At 51.5% G+C, this 20,264-nt stretch overlaps 1 protein-coding gene across 14 annotated transcripts in view; it reads left to right on the forward strand.

Annotated features, from left to right (window-relative positions):
- GRIK4 (glutamate ionotropic receptor kainate type subunit 4) overlaps positions 1–20,264 on the forward strand; it is a 413,573-nt gene that overhangs the window by 85,324 nt on the left and 307,985 nt on the right. Inside the window, exon 1 of one of the 14 annotated variants that reach the window (XM_070625047.1) lies at positions 12,838–13,025. The exons of 12 other annotated variants lie outside the window; for them this stretch is intronic. The gene's annotated coding sequence lies outside the window, so the exon portion shown is untranslated. Of the gene's footprint in view, positions 1–12,837; positions 13,026–20,264 lie in introns of those variants that run through there. One more of the 14 variants, XM_070625043.1, reaches the window with a different exon arrangement.

A 20,264-nucleotide genomic window follows, 5' to 3' on the forward strand; every position in this document is an offset into this window, starting at 1 on the left:
AGGATTTGAATAAGAGGCTGATATGGAGTAACCTTTCTGCATGCTGCCCTGCTCATTGTCTCAGGATGCCTGTAGCATTTAAAAATTGGCCTGATAAATCCTTCTGGCAAAATTGCTAGCCCTGCTGTCGCCTGGAATGGGGGAATCTGTGAAGTCAGAGCCACTCTCTTCTGCTTTGACTCAGCAGCGGACAATCTGTTTCCTCCCAGGAGTTTAGTTTTGGTCTTAAGTTGTCGATCGGTTCACCCTCTCCTCTGTTCCCTCTTCTCTGTAAGTAGGCTCGACTCACCTCCTTGGTAGCTTCCCTCTTCCTTCCTTCGTCCTTCCCTCTGCGTGGTGATGAGGACAGGCCCTCCCTGCAGTGCCTGGCCTACCCCCTGTGTTAGGCTTGCTCCCCCAGAAGCAGGTCTTGGATGAAGATGTGCGTGCAAGTAGTTACTTGGGAGGTGATGCCAGGAAACAGTCGTTTGCCTGAGAAGTGAGACAGCAAAAGGAAAGAAGACAATAAAGGAGATTGTGGGCACCTGGTGCCCAGTCCCTCTGGGCACTGTGGGAGAGAGTGCAGAGCATCTGAAGGCAAGTTATCTTGTTGGCCGCTGACCAAAGATTGTGGCGCTTGGAGCCTGCCTGTGTGCGTGGGCTGTGTGGGTTCCAGAGACCAGACAGTTCTCAGTGAGCTGCAGGTGTCCGTGGCTGGAAGCCCTTGGATAGACGAGTGTGAGGGGAGGTGGGCAGGGCCCCACGGCTTCTCCTGGCCCCTCTGAACCAACCTGCAGACCAGCCCTGGGCCAAAGGCGGCTTCTGTGACCGTAACCCCCTCACACATAGATGCCAGCTACCCTCCAGGTTTAGGAGCATTTCTACAATTTTTATTTCTTGAAGAATCTGGCAGTGATCTGATGTGTTAAAACTGCAAATAATCATTTATCGAGGGTGTCCCGTGTGCCAGGCACCATGCTAAGTGCTTTTCCTGTAAATCTTATCTTACTTCTCTTGATATTCCACAAAATAGGTATTGTGGTTCTTATTTTCCGTTCTTCATATGAGGGAACTGAGGCGAAGAGTGGTTAGGTGATTTGCCCCAGTTCACAGCTTGTACGAGGTAGATTTGGGACTTGAATCAGGCCTCGTGTGCTCTTTAGGGAGCTTGCTTATGCCAATTGGCATTTCACAAAGTGCTGAATGGGGCGGGTGGGCTTCTGCGGGCCTCCTGTGTATAAAGACACCCAAATGAGATTGAATCCATCTAAAGGTCTGTTAATTACTCCCTGGATTATGGATTGATTGGTACCTGGACCTGGATGGATGGGAGCTGCCCATAAATCAGACTCTGAAGAATGTGTCAGCCTCTGGCCCGTTGATGAATTTATCTCTGTCTGGCAGGGCCTGGCATCTGCCTGTGCCCGGTCTCTCCTCGATTCCAGGAAACCCAGCCGTGCCAGTTCCTACTTGTCACTCTCTTTGTTCCAGGGAGCCCCTGGAGACCTCTCAGTGACACATTCTCCCTATTGGGTCTGGCTGGAACTCTCCCTGCTCCAAGGACCTGGTACAGTGACTTTGCCACCAGGCTTCGTGACTATAGCTTGTGGGTAGGGGACCCCCAGCGTCGTCTCTAACTGGGTGCTCAGTTTTCATTTTAATTGTACAGCTGAAGAGCCCTGGAGTGGGAAATCTTGATTTAAGTCCCACTAATTGCTTGTATGTCCTTGTACTTGTCGTCTCTGGGCCTTAGTTTCCTCACATGCTAAATGATGGATTCTAGTATCGCTTCTGGTCCTGAAATCCCAGGAGTCAGGAGAGGCAGGATATAATTGGGTTACAGAGAGGGCAGAGGGTTAACAGCTGATTTCAAACACTGCTCTCCCTTGGGTCCCAGCTGTCTGCTGGCTGACACTTCAACACCCAGGATCCTTAGAACAGTCCCAGAGACCTTGGACCCTGCCTGTCCTAGGAGCTTGAAAACATTGCTGGGCTTCAATCTCCATGGGGGCAGAGGGAAGAGTCTGGAGATCTGGGCGTGGTGGGCTGGGGAGAAGCTTGTGGACACAGCCATCTTTGAGTCACCAACTCAGGAGCAGAGGGGCCAGTGGAATGGACCAGGCCGTGATGAACTGTACCCGATGGCTTCTGGGTCAATAATCCCTTCACTAAGGGATCCCCGGGTGCAGCTTAGCTGGAGCTCAGTCATAAAGACGGCAGTAGAGAACAGGGCTTTCGTTAGGAGGTCCTGAGGAAGAGCCTGTTAGAGCATTCTTTCAAATGGCCTGTGACAGACATGTCCCTCCAGAAGCTATTATTAGCACTCTCTCTCATCAGATGGAAGCTGGCTACTTTGGTCCGGAGGATTTGACCCTAAGCTGTTCAGCCAGGGTGAATGGAGGAGGAGGTTGGCCCCACACGAGGGCACTGGGCTCAGCTAGCATGCCCAGCCTCTTCCCCAGCCTCCCGGCTGGTCCTCACCCCAGCCCTCTCTGGCCGTAGTCTCTGTTTTCCCAGAGAAGAAAGCAACATCTACCGGGCACCTATTGTTTGCCAGGCACTGTGCAAGGCCCTAGGGGATTCCAAGGTGAATCAGACAGAGACCCTGCCCTCAAGGGGCTCTGAGCCAGGACATGTGCAGATGTTACTGGCATCTGTGGAAGATGAATACGGAAGAGAGAGGGCCACAGACTGGGATATAGTTGAAAATTCCCCAGAGGATTCACCCGGGGTTGGGGGGAAGGAGGGTGGGGTTTCTCTCTAGGGAAACTGCATGAGCAAAGGCATGGTGGCAGGGTTGTGTCCCTGCCCAGCAAGGATGAGCTGGGGGTGGGGCTCGATGTGTACCAGGCACCTGGGAACAGTGCGTGGCTCTGGTCCGTGTGCAGGAAGGGAGGTAGAGGCCTGAGTGGGCTGTAGAGGGATTAGAGATGGGCATGCATGGGCAACCAAACCCCTCCCAAGGGTGGTCAGAAAACCGAAGGCCAGCGCGTGAAGCCAAGTCGAAGCCTTGAGGGAGCAGACAGGTTTTAGCCGTGGGTTCGGGCTGCTCAGATTTTACCAGATACCCGTCCGCATTAGGCAGTGAACCAGCGAGTGTGCCGTGCATTGAGCAAGCCTGTGATACGCTGTGATTTCCTGTGCAGGTGATGCCAGAACCCCTCTGCGTCCGGCACTGTTTACTGGGCTTTTGCTCCTTAAAGGCTCCTCTCGGCCTCTGCTGGACTGGTCAGGAGGGTTCCAGGAGCGGTAGAGGACGTGTGGCTGGAGCAGAAAGTTCATGTATGACAGAGATTCTCTGAGAACCTTCTCTGAGCCCCCTGAATGTTGGCACAAGGCTATGCACATGTAGTGATGTGTTTTTCTGGGGAAGAGTCTGAAACTTTCAATGGGATTCTCAAAATGGTCTTTTACCGCCCCCCCCCCACCCCAACCCTGAAATAGGAATGTGATGGTGAGCGGGCTCCATCTGCCTTGCTCTCCATCGCATTCCCAGTGCCTGGCTCAGCACCTGACACCTGCTGGGTGCCTGTGTTAGTCTGTTCGGGCTGCGATAACAAAGACCATAGACTGGGTGGCTTATAAACAACAGGCATTGATTTCTCACAGTTCTGGAGGCTGGAAAGTACAAGATCAAGGTACTAGCAGTTCGGCATAATCATATTTTCGCTATAACCTCACATGGCGGAAGGAGCAAGGGAGCCCTCGGGGGTCTCTTTTATTAGGACACTAATCCCATCACGAGGGCTCCACCTTCATGACCTGATCACCCCCAAAGGCCCCGCTTCCTAATGCCATCCCCTTAGGGGTTAGGATCTCAACATATGAATTTTGGGGGGACTCAAACACTCAGGTTATAGCAGTGCTTAATAATTAATTGTTGTATGATTAGATGATTAAAAAGAATAATGGTTCGTGGGTGGAGAAAGCTTTTAAGGCAGATGTTCATAGCCCTGTGGAAAATTTCTGGTTCAGTTTATTTAATAAATGTCTATTTAGCTCTAGTCATGTACCAAATATTATAGTACTGTTACTGCCACTGCCACCACCGCCACTACTATTTCTTCCACTCCTGCCAGCCCCATTTACTGGGCACACATGATATGCCAGGCATTGTGCTAAGCTATTTACAAACGTGGTCTCACTGAATCCTTCCAACAGTTCAGTGGAGTAGACATCATTACCCATCTTTTACAGATGAGGCTCCCAGAACAGTTAAGTCACTTGCCCGAGATCACACAGCCAGTAAGTGAAAAAGCTCTAATTCCAACCCAAGTCTGCCTGACTCCAAAACTGTATCGTCAGCCATTATTGCAGGGCTGGATGGCTCAGTGCTGAGAACAAGGACTCATCTAACCTTGTCCCTGTTTCTGCAGATTGGCTCAATTCTCTTTGGCTGAGAGATGCCATGAAGCAGTGTTCACAGACGGCCCAGCCCAGAGTCCATCAACTGGGAAAGGGACACGATGATTCTGAGTCCCGGGTGATGACCCGGAAAGCTGCTGGGGTGAGCCTGCAGGGTGGCGGGTGATCCTGACAGCTCTCTGCAGCTAAGCCTTTCTCGCAGTCCATTTTCTTGTCTCTGATCAGCTGGCTGCTCGGAGGCCAGCAGGCCCTCCTGCTAAACAGGATCAGGGATCGGGCACTTGGAGCTGTCAGAGAGAAATATTGGAATCGTTGGAACAGGTAATCACAGGACATTGTGAGCTCATTCAGTGCAAGGAAAGCTCATTGGCGCAGAAATCCCCTCCCAGATAATCAATGGGCGTTGCACCTAAGGGATTTCCTGTGGGGTGGACACAAAGGAGGCTTGCCCAGAGTCCTGGTAGTGGGACGAAGGCCTGGGCTGGAAGGAGGCCAGCAGGAGTGGTGGCCACGGTGTCCTAGGGACAAATGAGAGATGATGGGGAGTTTGAGTTACATGCCTTTGCCTCCGACTGGGAGTTCGAAGGCTGAGTTCTAGTCCCATCTCAGTCATGTACTAACTATGTAACTTTGGCCAAGTCTTTGTTCTTCTTTGGCCTCAGTTTCCTCAGTTTGGCCTCAGGCCTCAGTTTCCTCCTCTCTGAAGCGAGGGGCTTGATTGCATGATTTGAGTCAGTTCTGACACGCTGTCGTTCTGCCATCTCTAGAGGCTTCTCAGCTGGAGCCGCAGGACAAAGGGGCTTTGCAGTGATTCACGCGGGCATGGGGGATAGCTTGTGCTTGTCTTCACGTGTGTCTTTTATTTTTATTATTATTAACCCTAACAACAGATGTACAGCAACTAACATTCCTTGAGGATGCAGTACGTGTTAGCAAGTGGCAGGTGCATTGTTTTATCCAATCCTCACAACACCCCCATTTTACAGACAGGACAAGAGGCTTAGAGAGGGTGAGTGACTCACCCCAGGCCACACGGCCTGTAGGGGGCAGAACTGAGTCACTTATCTGGGCTGTTTGATTCTAAAGCCCATGCCCTCAGCCACTGGGCCAGAGTCTTTCAATCTCTTTTGACCATGATCCACAGCAAGAAATACATTTCGGAGCCCAACCCAGATTACCACAGTGCAATGTGGTAATGTATATCAAACAATGTGCGTAATGTATAGCAAACTGAAATGCTGTGTGCTATGTGCTCTGACAGTTTGTATTTTCATTGCTTTTGGCTTCCTCTTTCTGGGTAATATTACTGTACTAGTTTCCTGTGGCTGCCATAGCAAATGACCATGGACTGGGTGGCTTAGAAGAGCAGAAGTTGATTCTGTCACAGTTCTGGAGGCCGTGTCTGAGACCAAGGTATTCACAGAGCCTCGCTCCCTCCGAAGGCTCTAGGGGAGAATTTTTCCATGCCTCTTCCAGCTTCTGGTGGCTTCGGACCATCCTTGGCTGTGGCTGCATCACTCCAGGCTCTGCCTCCGTGGTCACCTTGCCTCCTCCTGTCCTCTGTGTGTCTATCTTATGGGGATACATGGGATTACGTCCAGGGCCCACCTGATAGTCCAGGATAAGTTCTGCCTCTCAAGATCTTTAACTTAATCATGTTTTGCCATGTTAGATAGTATTCAAAGATTCCAAGGACCTCTGTTTTAGGGGACCGCCTTTTAACCCACTGCAATTGTGGACTCATAAAGTTTTACATTTTCAGTGTATTTCATTCAGTTATCCTCACTATTCTTTTTGAAGCTCAAATTGTCCCATCGTTAGCTGGTTGGAGCCCCTTCAAGTCAGCCCCTTGCTCGTTAGACATGGCCCCATTAGTCTAGGAGCAAGTCTCTGCCCTCTGGCACAAGCTGTCAAGGCTCACCTTGTATATTCCTTGCCCCTCACCTGGAATTCCTCCAAGGTGCCCTGATTTCTTTCAGTTGTGAATGGTATTTCGCTCTGATATTGTCCACTCTATTCTATTTCGTTAAGAAAAAAATACTGATTGCAGCTACCAAATTGATTTCAGGGGCCTACTTCTGGATTGCAACCCACAGTTTGAAAACCAGTGTGCTGGGCTCTTCTGCCTTCCTTCCCTTCCTCACAAATTTGGGGGCTACCTTGCTATCTGAATCTGAAGTACCCCAAAGGCACCACCAAGTCTCCATCCACTGGCTCTCTCATGGGCCCGGGAGGCTGCACTTCCCGGCCTCACCCTGCCCAGGTGTCCTGCCTCCATTTTGGGCTTTGGCTTTCTCCTCCTCCTCCCCTGCCTTCTCCTTCTCTCCTCTCCTCTCCCTGCTCTGCCCCTCTATGTCACTGTCGGGCCTCCGCGTTGCCATTCTACAAGGCTAATGTGAAAATTGCTCGCAGATGGCACAAACAATGTGGAAAAGAGCCTCTCTCTTCATTAGAGCAACACAAGATAGTGTCTTTAAATGATTAAATTGTTATCACAATAATTATGGCGAAATACAAACATCTTCTCATTGTGCGGCTTTGGCCTCACATCAAGGGCTCCTGAGACCCCCTGCAGGTTCTCAGGACACAACACCAATGGAGAGCACAAGAGCTGGCTGCTCAGTCCTTTCCGTGGCCGTCAACCTGGGCACAGAAATATGAGACAGAACTTTGGGCAGTGTGGTTGCCTCTATTGCAGCCCCTCACCTGTGACCAGGTGCAAGGCCACGCCCCAGGCCAGGCTCTAGCAAACTTTGTCTCTGGTGGCCACCCCATCCCCATCAGTCTCCTCCTTGTCGCACAAGGAGGCTCTGCAGGTGCTCCTGGAGGGCTTGTCCTGCCCTCCTCTCTGTACTGGCCACCCCGGCTTCCAGAATTCCTTGTTCTCTCAGCACCCTCTCTGGAACCAGCTGACACAGAGAGAGGATAGCGAACTGGGTGAAGTTCTTCCTAGGACATCGTTTCAGACTGACAGACGCTGGATCTCTTCCCCTCCCGGAGTATGGCATTTCCAGAGTGCCTTGGGAATGCTCTCAGCTTAGTCCTTCCTGCTTATCCATTAGTGCAGACCCTCATTTCTTCCTTCCAGGACTGTGACACAGCCCCCACCTCACCTCCTGCCCCCCAGTCTGTCTCCTTACCTGCTGCCCCGGAAAGCTCGGAAAGCCACACTGAAATAAAGACAACTTTGTGTATCTGGTTATCTAAGGGTGAGGGCAGTGGTGGGGATTGAAGACAGACCTAGAAAAGATGAAATGCACCCAGTATAAAAATGAAGGACTAGCAGTCATGAAACTGCATGTTAAACAAATATTTTAAATTAGATTTTAATTTCATAGTGGTCAGCCAAGGCAGTTGGGAAAGAGGGACATGTAGAGGAAAGGTAATCAAGAGGGGAATGGCAGAGGAGCAGCTGGCCGGAGAAGGAGAGACACAGAGCGGGGGAAAGAAGAGGCTGATGGAGAAAGGGCCCTGAGGTGCAGAAGCAGTGGGCAAATTATTAACAGACTCTGCGCTTCCTTTTAATGTAGGGATTCAGCGTGTCGCCTCTATTAACATTGGAAATGCTGATTATCAGCTCTTCGTCTGCTCTTTCTCTTTAGATCTCTCTGTCTCCTCTTTTAATAGGGACAGCTCCATCTATCCGGAAGAGGAAACATTTTGGTCTGAGTTTCAGTGGACAGAAGTCCCATCTGGCTCGTGTGCTCTTATATTCTCATCCCCAGTTCCAGACAGAGTGCCAGGGAATGGGAGAAACTGTGTTTGTTGGGAGGGTAGGCCGATGTTTGGGGGAATCAGCATTTCCAGGTGGAAGCCATGTATTGGAGGCCCGATGCCCCAGTGAGTGGAGACAGTGGTGTATGGGGGCCTGGGGAGGTCAACGATGGCCACCCTCTGCCCCGCCCCAGGCTCTGATGGACACAGACTGCCCAATCCCTCTTCCGCTGAGCTTCTACCTCTGATTAAGGGCCCTGACACAATATTTGAAGAAATATAAAGAGCCAAGTTCATCTGCTGAGATAGAATTACATTAAGGAGAATGAAATTAAAGGCTTTTCATGGAAAGAGATCTCCAGGATAATTTGATGGAAGACTTTAATTATTTCAAAGTGCCCCCAAAAAAAGATGCTTTAGAAAAGAGTTCATTTGGGGAATCACATAAAAATATTATGTATGTGTATTTCTCTGAGTCTTTACAGCTGCTATTGATCAAGGGGGCTGCTGGCAGCCCATGAAAAGGGGACTTCAATTCCCTGCCCCCTGTCCTAGGTGCTAGTAACAGAGGAGACAAGACTCTGCCACCAGGGGAATGAAGAGCAGGGAATGGAAAATGGGTTTAATGGGTCGATTAGACACGAGGAAGAACTTGAACATTTTACCTGCTTTAATTGGCTTGGCACAGATACTTTCTTGGAAGGAAGTGGATGAGTTTCCTCTGCCATTGGAAGAGAGAGTGGCATCTTCTGTGTGTGGGGAGACAGGCTGCTCAAGAGGTTGAGCACAGGGTGGTGGTTCTCACATCCTTTATCCTATGGCTTCACCATCGTTCCACTGCCAGACCAACACTGCTTCCAGAGCACTCGGTTCTCAAGCTCGCCTTGATCCAGGCTTTTCTCAGGGAACAATAGGCCCCTAGAAACCCCCAGAATTCACTCAGTCCATCCCTCTGTCTGAACTCCCATTTGGATCAAATCTCAAGGACTCCAAGGCTGCTGTCCATTCACTTCTCTGGCCCCACATCGTCTAGAAACCCTTTTGCTGTACTTTCAGTCCATTCCTGCTTGTTCAGGGCTTATCAGCAGGATAGTAGAGTCACATAACCTTGTGGGACAAAACAGACTAGAACGTTTGCCTTATGGTCTCCTGTGAAGAAGTGTCTGCCTGGTGTGGTTGACACAGAGCCAAGCCCCGCCGTGGTAAACACCGATGGTCAGCACACCAGTTCCTAATGTGCCAACTGACACCTGGAGGCTCAAGGGTCTCTTCCATTGCCCAAGGCCTTGGGTGCACCAGTCGGTGGCACCTGGGAGAAAGGGGCCAGGTGGATCTTGCCCATGTTGATCTTGTCTTGAGAGCTCCCAGGCCGGTACTAGGGGTCCATCTGGGTGTCCATCTAAGTCAGTCTTTATTTACTGTTGAATCCTCAGGGATAGCACCTAGTAGGTATTTCACTAATGTTTACTGGTAATTGGTTGATGAATGAACATTATGGAGCCCAAGTTAATCCAGTTCTTTGTTCATAAGAAATTACGACACTCACCATTTATTCACAAAACTGACTTTAGATGGGAGCCTTCATTCTCCTGGTGTTCCCCAAAGGAGAAGCCACGCAGTATGGTCCAGAGAGAGCACCAGATGGGGAGTTGTAAACCTGGCTTCTGGTCCTGGCCCTGCCTGGTGCTGGCTCTGTGGACATGGGCATTTCACCCGTCTCCGTGTGCCTTTCTGCAATGGGGCGGGCAAGGCTCTGCTAGTTCCTTCAGTTCTGGAGAAACTTTCCTTCTCTCGTCCCCTTCCCTTCTCAACCCTGTGCCTCCCAGAACACGCCAGGCTGGGAGATGGAATGAGGCCTGCAGGACCAGCTGCAGGAGCCTCCTCATGCCGTCCCCACCTCCTCCTGACAGGCCTGGTCCCTCCTTTAACAATCCTCTGCACACAGCTGCTGGCAGCTCCTGAACACCGAGTCACCTCCTGGGGAGAAAGGCTACCTGTCCGGAGGGGTGGGCACTGCTGGAGCAAAGATATCAGCACGGCTGTTGTCTGTTGCCTTGGCCATGGGGCCACGGGCAGCGGGGGCTTGTGGCTTGGGGGCACCTGCTGGAGCTGTGCATGAGGACCTGGCTCAGTCCTGGCTGGAGCAGCTGAGCCAGACAAACAGAGAGGGGCCCTCAAGAGCTGCCTCTGTCCGGCTGCACACTCCCCAATCCCAGCAGGAAATCATTCTTCAGGTCATAACATATTCCCGGCAGTATAAATGTTGAGGCACATTCCAAAAAAAAAAAAGAAACTCCAGAGCTCATATCTGGGTGCTGCCAACAATTGGCTGTGCCCCTTAATTCCTCTGAGCCTCAGTCTCCTTATCTGTAAAGTGGGCCTGAGAATGCTCACGATGGAAATGGGGAAAGGCAGAGTTTGTGAAAGGGCTTTGAAAAGCACACAGGACTCTATCAGCATGCAGCCTCGGGGGAGAGGAGGCAGCGAGTGACAGTGATGGGATGCTAAAGGACCACCGAGGGGGCGGGCACGCGCCACGGAGGGGGTGTCATGAAGATGGCTCAGATGTGGCGAGGCACTCAGAGGCTTGGCAGGCTGGGAGGTGGAGGCAGGTTGAGCGGGCTCTGTCCTCCTCACCAGCCCTTCGTCTGACATCCCTGGCCCTGGCTGCGGATTTGAGTGCTGCTTCTTCCCTGCTTGGAGGAGTCATTGATTTGCCCTAGAAGTCTGTCTTCAGCCTCATGGTGCCAAGAGACCCCAGCTACCCCCGACACCGCTCACTGCCTCTCAGCCGCCCTTGTGCTTGGTGGCAATAAGGAATCAGGCTCTTGACAGTCTATTTGGTGTTCCCTGGCCCTCTCAGACCACCACATGCCCTTTGGGTAGGAGGTCCCCTTGGAGGCTGTAGGTTCCCCAAAGCCAGGAACTGTGCTTTGCGAGGGTCCTCTCATAGCGTGAGACCCATGCAGACAGGGGCGGGTGAAGGCAAAAGCCCAGGATGACATAAAGCCATCAGTTGCATCCCCGGGGTTCTGCTCATTTCACAGAGGGATGGAGGAGGAGAGGGGAGGTCAGCTTCAAAAAGGCCTGAAGAAGGCCGTTCCCTGGGACCCAGGTGGGTCCTGATGCCTTGGCAATCTCGTCAGCTCTTGGGGTGGAAGACTTCCAGAGAGGGCGAGAAACCCATGCTCAGTTCTCTCTGTTTTTTTTCTGTACCATGAAAAATAAATGTGAAGTAAAGAGGGTTTCAGGGAAAGAGCCATCCTTCTTCCCTCCCTCCTTCTCTCCCCTCTTTTCTTAAATATTTATTGAGCAAGCCGTGTCTGTGTTATGCTGTGTGGGGACACTGCGTGTGAAGAACACATCTCCTGCCCTCTTAGGAGCTCACACTCTCTTCAGGAAGATGAATAACCACCAAACGAGGCAGTAAAAGCAGCCCTGCAGGTGCTGATGGGAGAGGCGTAGCCATTCCGACTTGGCTGAGCTAGGTGAAGCCTGGAGGAGTCAAGGAGGGCAACATGGAGGAGGTGGCCCAGAGCTGGGCCTTGGAGAAGAGGGAGGATTTGGAGAGTTGGGGCAGGCAAAGGGGAGCACGTGGTGAGAACAAAACTGGTACAGGGTACTGGTTGATGATCTGAGTTTGAATCCTGTCTATACCACTGAATGTCCGTGTAGTCTGGGTTGGACATGTCACCTGCCTATTTGGGCTTCATTTGAAAAATGGGGACAGTAGCAGTATCTACCTCATAGGGCGTCTGAGGATTAAATGAGATAAAATAAAAACTAGGTAGGGCCAGCTTGCTCCAGAGCACACACACCTTCGCAAAATGGTAGCCCCTGTTTTTCCACTCCTGCCGATGCTGCTCTCTGACCTCTGCCTTCCAGCTGCTCCTCCTCTGTTGTCCTCATGCCCTCCACACCATGCCCTCCTGAATCTTCCCTCTGGGCCACGGGTGCACCTGGTTGTATGCTCAGGCCTATGGCCAGTCCCCTCTCCCAAGCAGAGGAGGCCAGGGTCCCTCAAGCGGGTGTGAAGTAAACCCAGCTTCCCACCTGCTCTGCTCCGATTGTCCTCCGAGGGAGAGTCCCCGCCAGGCCTCTGCTATTTGTATTGACAGCTTCAGCCACAGTTCCCTCCCTGCTGGGCGACTGGGGAGCTGGCCTTTTGCTTGGAGAGAGGGGATGCCCTCCCCTCAGAGCAGAGTCCGCCCTTCCCCTGCGGGGCCTGACGTTTTGTCTGCACCAGGCCAGAGGCCTCCGTGCACATTGGGCCTGTCCTGGCTGTCCTAGTGTTAATCCAGTGGCATCAGGCCTGCAGTTGGACTGGCAAAGCTTCAGTGCAGAGTGCCCAGCTCCGAGAAAAGAGGCGCCTGGCGACTGTGCTGGTGGCAGGGCCACCGTGGGCCTGGAGCAGGGAGTACCCCTTCCCAGCTGGGGTCTGGGAGCCCCGCTGAGCTCATTCTGCAGCTGAAGTGCCTGGGAGGGTTTTCTCTCTCCCCGCAGAGTCATTCCTCCCCGCTGCTCCTTATGGCCCTCCGCCACCTCTCACCTGTCAGCCTCTGGGGGGAGCAGAAGGCCCTCCAGCCCAGGTGCAGGAGCTGAGCCTGTCTGGAGTCGACAGGTCAGGCCTCCAGTGGCTTGCTCTTTAGCACAGACAAAAGACTGCCTGACTGCTTTGTGGTGTCATTCTGAGAGTGTTTCTGAAACAAATCGAAACACGCTTGAAGAACAGTGAATCAGAATCTCTCCGGGTTGCGCGTGCTCCTGGCAGCCTGCTGGGAGGAGGCGGCAGTCCAGGCTTTGAAGCAACACTTCTGCTGGTGGTTCTGAGCTAGCAGCCGTCTCCAGCCTTCCCTGCACTGCCAGGAAAAAGTGACATCCGGCTTCTGACAAGCCGGCTCCTGACTCCTCTTCCAAGGGCATCGGGCGGGGCTCTGGGTGGCCGGGGCCGGTCACAGGAGCTTCAGGTAAGGGACAAGCTCTCCTGGGAGGGAGGTTCTGTTACAGTCCATGTGTTCATATTGTTTTGAGCAAAAATGAGCTAATGATTTAAATAGCTTTGCCTGCTTTAAAATTAGTCCAGCTCTGTTTGTGCCACACCATTGGACGCTGAGGAAGGGTGGTATGGTATACTGGAAAGTCCACTGACCAGGGTTCGGGAGTCCTGGCTGTGGGATCGTGGGCAAGGGCCTTCTCTCGCTGGACCTGTTTCTTCATCTGTGAAATGAGACAGTGTGCCCAGGCAACCTCTGGGCTCTTGGAGAAACACTCTGACTGAGCAGACAAGAGCGTGCATGGGCGATAGCATTGCATGGTCCTGGGTCTGGGTCCAGCTTTGTCATTGACGTGCTGCTGACCTCTCTCAGCCTCAGTTCTCCTGTATGCAGAATGGGAATAATGACAGGCTCAGCCTCTCAGAGGTTTTGTGAGAAGTGATAGAGATGTACCTAAAGCATGTGGTGCAATGTCCAGCTTGTAAACAGCACTCAGAACATGTCACCTATCATGTGAGCTGTCATTGTCATTATCATCATCCTTCCAGTTCTGACAATGTTGGCGATGTGGCTGGTGGGGGTTCCAGCACACTTTGCAAACTTTAGTCTGCACATGAATCACTTTGTCAAACTTGTCAAAAGTCGGATTCTGACTTGGTAGGAGTCTGAGGTAGGGCTGAGGCTCTGCGTTTCTCACAAGCTCCCTGTGATGCCGCTGCATTGTCCACAGGCCACGGCCACGCTGTGAGTACCAGGCTGCAGTGGGACCCCTCGGGCATCTGTGCACAGCATGGGTGGATGTGCCATCCAGGGCCAGGCCTCCAAGTCAGATGGGAACCTCTTAGGGTTGAAGAAGAGATGTGACGAGCCTGGAAAGTTCAGCAGCCTCATCACCAGAGAGGACACAGAGGGCAGAGGCCTCTGGGGGCCATGAGGCCGAGAGAGATCTTCATGGCTGAGGTCATGAAAGAGAGTTTGAAGATGATTCTTTCCTTGAACTCCTAATTTTCTAATAATTTAGGGCTGATTGTTATGGTTGCCTTATGAGTCTTGGGCTTGTCTCTCCAATTATGCTGAAAGCTCTTTGAGGACGAGAGTCTGGTCTCACATTCCTCTTTATCCCTGAGCTCCTAGGATGGAGCTGAGCTTGTTGGAGGCACGCGGAACACATCTGCCGAGAGTCCCAGCCTTGGAGGCTGGTGGGGTGTGGGGATGAGGATGCGGGCTTTCGAATCGGGTGGCCCCTGGTTGCAGCCCAGCATGCTCACGTTGTGCAGTGGGCAGGGGCATGCTCCATACCCTCCGCAACCTTCCTCATCTGGAAAAATAGGAATGGCAGAACCCCCCTCAGAGATTTATCAGGAATAATTGAGATAAAGTATGTAAGGGACCCAGCTCATGGTGGGGCTTCAATACCCGATTGCTTCCCTCACCCTCTCCTCATCTCCTTCCTTCGTCTTCCCCCCATCCTCAAGCTACAGCACGCCCTCTTGGAATCCTGGTGCCACTTAGAACTCCATGCTCATCTCCAAGGCCTTCACTATGCTGGCCAGTCCTACCTCCAGGTCAGCTGCATCCAGTCTGTGAAAAATAAAGGTCTAAAACTTGTCCTTCTTTTCTCCAGTCCTTCCCTCCGCCTTCTGCCTGCCCCATGTTTATCTTGCTGAAAACTCGGCTCTTTCAGGAATCGCACTCAAGTCACACCGCCCAGTGGGTCCTGGGGGTGAGGTGGGGAAGCACCACCTGAATTGGTGGTTCTTGACTCCCAGAGTGCCCTGTAGCCCCCTGCACTACCACCGGCAGCCCCCAGAGGCCTCTACGTGTTCACAGTGAGCAAACCTTTCTCCAAGGAGCCTGGGCAGGTTCATTCTGCGTGTGAGAAGTGGGCACTGGGGTGCACGTGCTTCTCTGCCACCTGGGTCGTGGGTGTTGGTGCTGCTGCCTTATTAATTGCTCATGTCTATAACCCACTTGGAGTTCACACATGGTTTCCTTCATTGTCACACATAACCTGTGAGGCAAGCCAGCTATACTGTCATCCTCATTTTACAGATATGGAGACTTAGAAGCCATCTGGCTCACCCAGGGACACAATCAGATGGTGGCACCTTCGTTATCTGGCTCTAAGTTCAATTCCCTTTTGCTTTGGGTGACAGCTGCCCACAGGGCCACCAGCACAATGGGGAGGATTGGAGTCAAGCAAGAGCATTGTCTATTCAGTGACAATGATTTCAGAGTCTTCTTGGCCTGGAGCTTCCTTTAAGATGAAATGCCTTGAGCAAGGTAATTATCATTATCGGCATATTTAAAGTGCTTAAATATTTGAAGCCATGTCAAGTTTTTACAGCTTTCTAAATCAGAGAGGCAGTTAGTCCCAGGCCAAGCCTCCTAGGAATCCCAGCCCTGCTTGATAAGGAGAGAGAACTGTTTCCTGTGATAAAGAGCATCCCCTGCAGACAGCGGTCCCTCTGTGTGGCATGGCCCCAGCTCCTTTCTATACACGTGAGCATGTGTGTACGTGCGTGTATCTATCTTGAAATCCTTTGGCTTAGGAGTTTCCAGCACATTATGCTGTGTCTGAAGTTAGGCTGCTGCACCTGCCGATGATGCTGTTCAATTAGGGACTTGAGAAGCTTTTAATTTTTATTGTTTATTAATAAAGATAAATTCTAAGCATTAAAAGTGTACTGATTTAGCTTTTTCAGGAAAGAAGGAAATGAAAATGATATATTCCCTAGGTGAAAGGGGATGGGCTGTGTCAGCATTATTACCAGGCCCCTAAGTGGTGGGGGGCTGGCTTCTCTCTGCTGCCACTGTGGTGTTTGCTGTGGGGATGGAACAGAAGCAAGAGGAGAGTATGGCTGGGCATGGAGATTTTCTGACAGAAGGTCCCCGCTTGCTTAGAACGTCTACCTATAGGATGTGTAAAACGACCACTGCAAACCTCTTTCCTTATGAACTGAATATCTCTGAGCATGTGGCGGTTGGGAAGGGATGGCATAGTGGTTAGCTATGGAGACCGTGGAGGCAGCCAAACCTAGGTTCAAATCCTGGTGCTTCCACTTAGAAGCTCTGTACCATTAGAACAGCAGCTGCATCTTTCTGAATGCTGTCTCTAAAATGGGGTTCTTTAGAACTGCCTTTCCGTTTGTGTATGGATGAAGAGTGATAATGTATGTAAAGTCCTTGGCCTGGTGCCTGACATGTTGTAAGCCACCTAACAAATGGCGAGAGGTGGACTCTGGTGCCCTGTGTTTGATGGCACTCTCTCTTTGTCATTCTAAGGTTACTAGGATATTAGTCATCCAACATGACAAGTAACCATTTGCTGAGACCCCACTACGTGCCAGGGCCACGCCTGAGGTCCTGCAGCTCGTGGAAGGTGGGGCTGGGATTCAGACCAAGGCCCCTCCCCTCCACCATCTGCTGCTGCATCCTCGTTGCAGCAGAAGCAACCTGGAAAGGCCCCCATGTCCGTTGCAGAGTCCCCTCCTCCCCCAAGGGCCCTGCTGTTGTTAGCCCCCTGCAGGGCCTGTGTGCAGGGCCCTGCCCTGGCCTTTCTGGAAAGAGTCCTCCCAGACACAGGACTCTCCCGCCTGCCAGCCTGCCTTCCCCCAGAGGCACTTCAGAGAAAGTCTCTGTTCCCCTGGGACCCATTCAGGGTTGAGTCTGTCAGACAGGGGACCTCTTGCTATGTCTGGAAAACCCACTGATCTGGAGACAGCGGGTTGGGAAGTGAAAAGAGACAGGGAGCAGTGAGAGGTTCATCTCTGAGCTCTCACAAGGCCCTTGCAGGCAGAGGGTGACTCCCTACTGCCCGGCTTTTCTCTCTCCCTCCTCCCTACCAGTCTCCCTGCCCAGCTCATGGAGCCACTGAGCGCCCGACCAGCCTGCTTGCTGGAGCAGTGGCTGGACTGAGCGGCCTTTCATCTCCTGCTCCCTGGGGAAGCAAGATGCCTTGCCCGCCCTGTGCTCTGTTGAGCTTCTCAGCCTTGACAGCCAGAGAGCAAAGCCCGGGGAGAAAATGGACAAGTGAGACCAGGGGACTGGAGCAGCCAAGGGTTGTTTCCTGTCCTCTTATCCCCTTTCAGGACTGAGAAGATGGGAAGGCAGCAGGGGGTGGCCAGATGTGGCCAGGTGTCCCTGCGGGAGCCTCATGTCATGATCCCCACAAGGGGTCTGGTTCCTGCTCTGCCCGCCGCGAAGTCTTCTCAGAGATAATCTGGCTGTGGGCTTACAAACCTAGCAATTCCCCACCTCCTCAGAAGGGGGAGATATTTGGATAATTCTTGGAACACGACAGAGCTGCTCAAAGTCCCCTAAATCAGCAATGTAAATTGAGAGCATAGGTCAAAGTCTGTGTGTTCTTTGGCAGTGTACAATTGCAGATTCCCTGGCAAGCCTTGCAGGGGCACGCCTGCATCACCCATCAGCTCCCCTCTGCCCGGAGTGTTTGTACAGTTCTGTCATTCCCTCTCTGCTTACCTTGGGTCTGACCCCAAGGCCCCCACTCTTGGGGCCCATTGCTCATTCTCTAGCAGGAAGCAAGAAGCTCAGCATGTCACACAGCCTTCGGGTTACATGGTGGCATAGGGCGCACTGAAGGGTGTTGGGGCCGTGCCCGCCACCCTACCACTTATCTCTCTTGCCGCCTGTTGGTAGTTACTGTTTGGAGTTAAAGCAATTCCACTTTATTAAAAAGGAAGTAATACTATTGAACTTCTATCAGTCATGGACAATTTAGTGTAAATTAATTAATTTGATGCTTTCCTGTGTGACCACAGAGTGAGAGGGGTATGATGAAGGTGGGAAAGGTCATAAGGTCACTGATATAATAGAGAGAGCGCGAAGGAGGGGAGCCAAGGGCATTGAAGACAAGGAGGACCCCTGCTCTGCCAGGTTATTTCTTACTTGTCTTAAAAAATTTTTAACATAAACTTTTTCACGGAAGTCTATCAAACATACCAAAAAACGTGCAAATCATCAGTGTACAGCTTTGAATTTTTGCAAAGTGAAACACCCTTATATCCAGCACCCGGATTGAGAAACAGCACCCAATTGTCCCTCTCACACCCCCAGCCAGCCACTATGACCCCCCCTCCCCCCCGTATCCGCTGTCCTGACTCCCAATGCCATAGATAAGTTCTGCCTCTTCCTGAACCGTGTGGACATGGAATGGTACAGTATGCATCTTTTGTGTCTGCCTTTCTTTTGTGCAGTATCTGCTTGTGGGATTCCTCCAGGTTGTTAAGTCAGTTCATTTTCATTGCCATATGCCATTGTATGAATGGATTTCATATCACAATGTATCAATTCTATGGGTGAGGGACATTGGAATGTCTAGTTTTTTACCCTCATGAATAGTGATGCCTTGAATATTCTTGGACACATCTTTCTTATTTCTCTTTTATGTGTCAGGTTAGATGGGGTTCTCCTGGAAACCCACCTCTGACCTCCATTCCCAGGGGGGTGTGGCTGCCCCTCTGTTGGCTCCCCAGGACACTCGGCAGCACTCTGTGAGGGCGGGAATGTGAAACAGAGATATTTTCAGCTCCTAGACCAGTGTCTAGCACTGAGTAGATGCTCAAAAGCGTTGGCTGAGTGAATGAATGAGCAAGTCTTACCTACACCATAGTTTTGTCCAGGGCTGGTCTCCACACCTAAGGAAAGCAGCTTGGGGAGGCTGTGTTGGGGAGCCTTGGGGATAACTAGGATCCCTCCCTAGAGAGAGTGTTGCTCTCTGGGCTCCGTGGGTCCTGGGTATCCCTGAGAATGGGGCTGGAGTCCAGAACCATGGTCAGAGGAGGCTGGTGGGCAGGTGTCTGGGAGTTTGACAGAATGTCCCCCAGAGCCCAAGGTGATGCAAATTGAGCTTCTGCCCACTTTGTGTCTCTGAGGACCTTGATGCCTTGGGTCTCCCCAGACATAGGCATTTGCTAGCCAGCTGGGATATAGGAGTCATGAGGAACAGAAGAGAAAGAGAAGATGCAAGAAGGAAGGGAAGAGAAAGAGAGGAGGCGAGAGGGAGGGCAGACCCATGAATAAATCTTTTTCCTCTCCCTTCCAGAAGCTAGCCACAGGAGAAAGCCAGACAGGCAGGGAACCGTGCTCTCAGGGGAAGTGAGTGTCCTCGTGTCTGGGCTGTATTGTTTTCACTAGCAAGCGACAAAGTGGAAGCAGGAACATGAGCCTGTTGGAAAGCAATGTCAGGGTGCCCTGGCGGGATGGGAATTTTTGCCCCCGGTGCTCTCGGCAAATCCCTTTCTTAGGCAGAGTGAGTAGCTTTCCAGCCTCTCCAGCTGAGCAGTGTTGATTGAGCAGGCTATTCTGTATTCATACACCTTTTGCTGAGCCGCATAACAAATGTGCTGTAAATTTCAGTGCTTTAGAGAAAGCCTGATACATAAAACAGGACTACCTCCCATAATATAACGGAGGCTGATCAGATTCCCCATACATCAAAGCCGTTTGCGGTGCAATTGCTGTGTTTCCGAAGTAAACATTACTTCTTAAAGAAGATCCACCCCAGAATAATTATTTCTTGGAGTGATCTGAGGTGGAAGGTGGTTTAGTCTATTCATGTGGCTCAGCCCAGGTTTTTTCCTAGTGAATGTGCCAGGGTGCTTAAAGTCCACAGTGCAGGATGCTCCTTCTTTCTCCTGAGCCCCTTTGCCTACAGAACTGTGTCTCCCCTACTCCCAATTATCTTGTTCCTAGGGTGGCCTGTCTTATGCATGCATTTTTATTAATTTAACAATTAGGAAGTACTTACTAAGTGCCAGACGCTCCTCTAGGCTCTTTAACAAATACTAACTCATTTAAAGCTCACAACTCTATGAAGAGGCATTTATTTTTAAGCCTATTTTCCACATGAGGGAAACAAGGCACAGAGAAGTTAAGGAACCTGTATGAGATTACACAGCTAGTTGGTGCAGCTGGAATTTGACCCCAGTGTCCATGTTCTTCATCGCCCTGCTCTGCTGCCTCTCAATTGTTGTCTTCCAAAGTGGCGTGATAGGCAGGGAGCTGTCTTCTTCAGGAATTAGAAGTAGCTTTCGTGCCTTTATTAACATCATCCCTATCTGAGGTGGCTCCTTGACCTTAGAAGAGCAAAGAGTCAGCCCCTGGGAAGGAAGTCACGGTCTATGACGCACACCCGCCCAAAGGTTTGGCAGAACCCGGAGCACCAAGGACAGAGGTGGAAAGGTGCAC

Source organism: Equus przewalskii, chromosome 6, assembly GCF_037783145.1.
Source record: "Equus przewalskii isolate Varuska chromosome 6, EquPr2, whole genome shotgun sequence".
NCBI classification, from domain to species: Eukaryota; Metazoa; Chordata; class Mammalia; order Perissodactyla; family Equidae; genus Equus; species Equus przewalskii.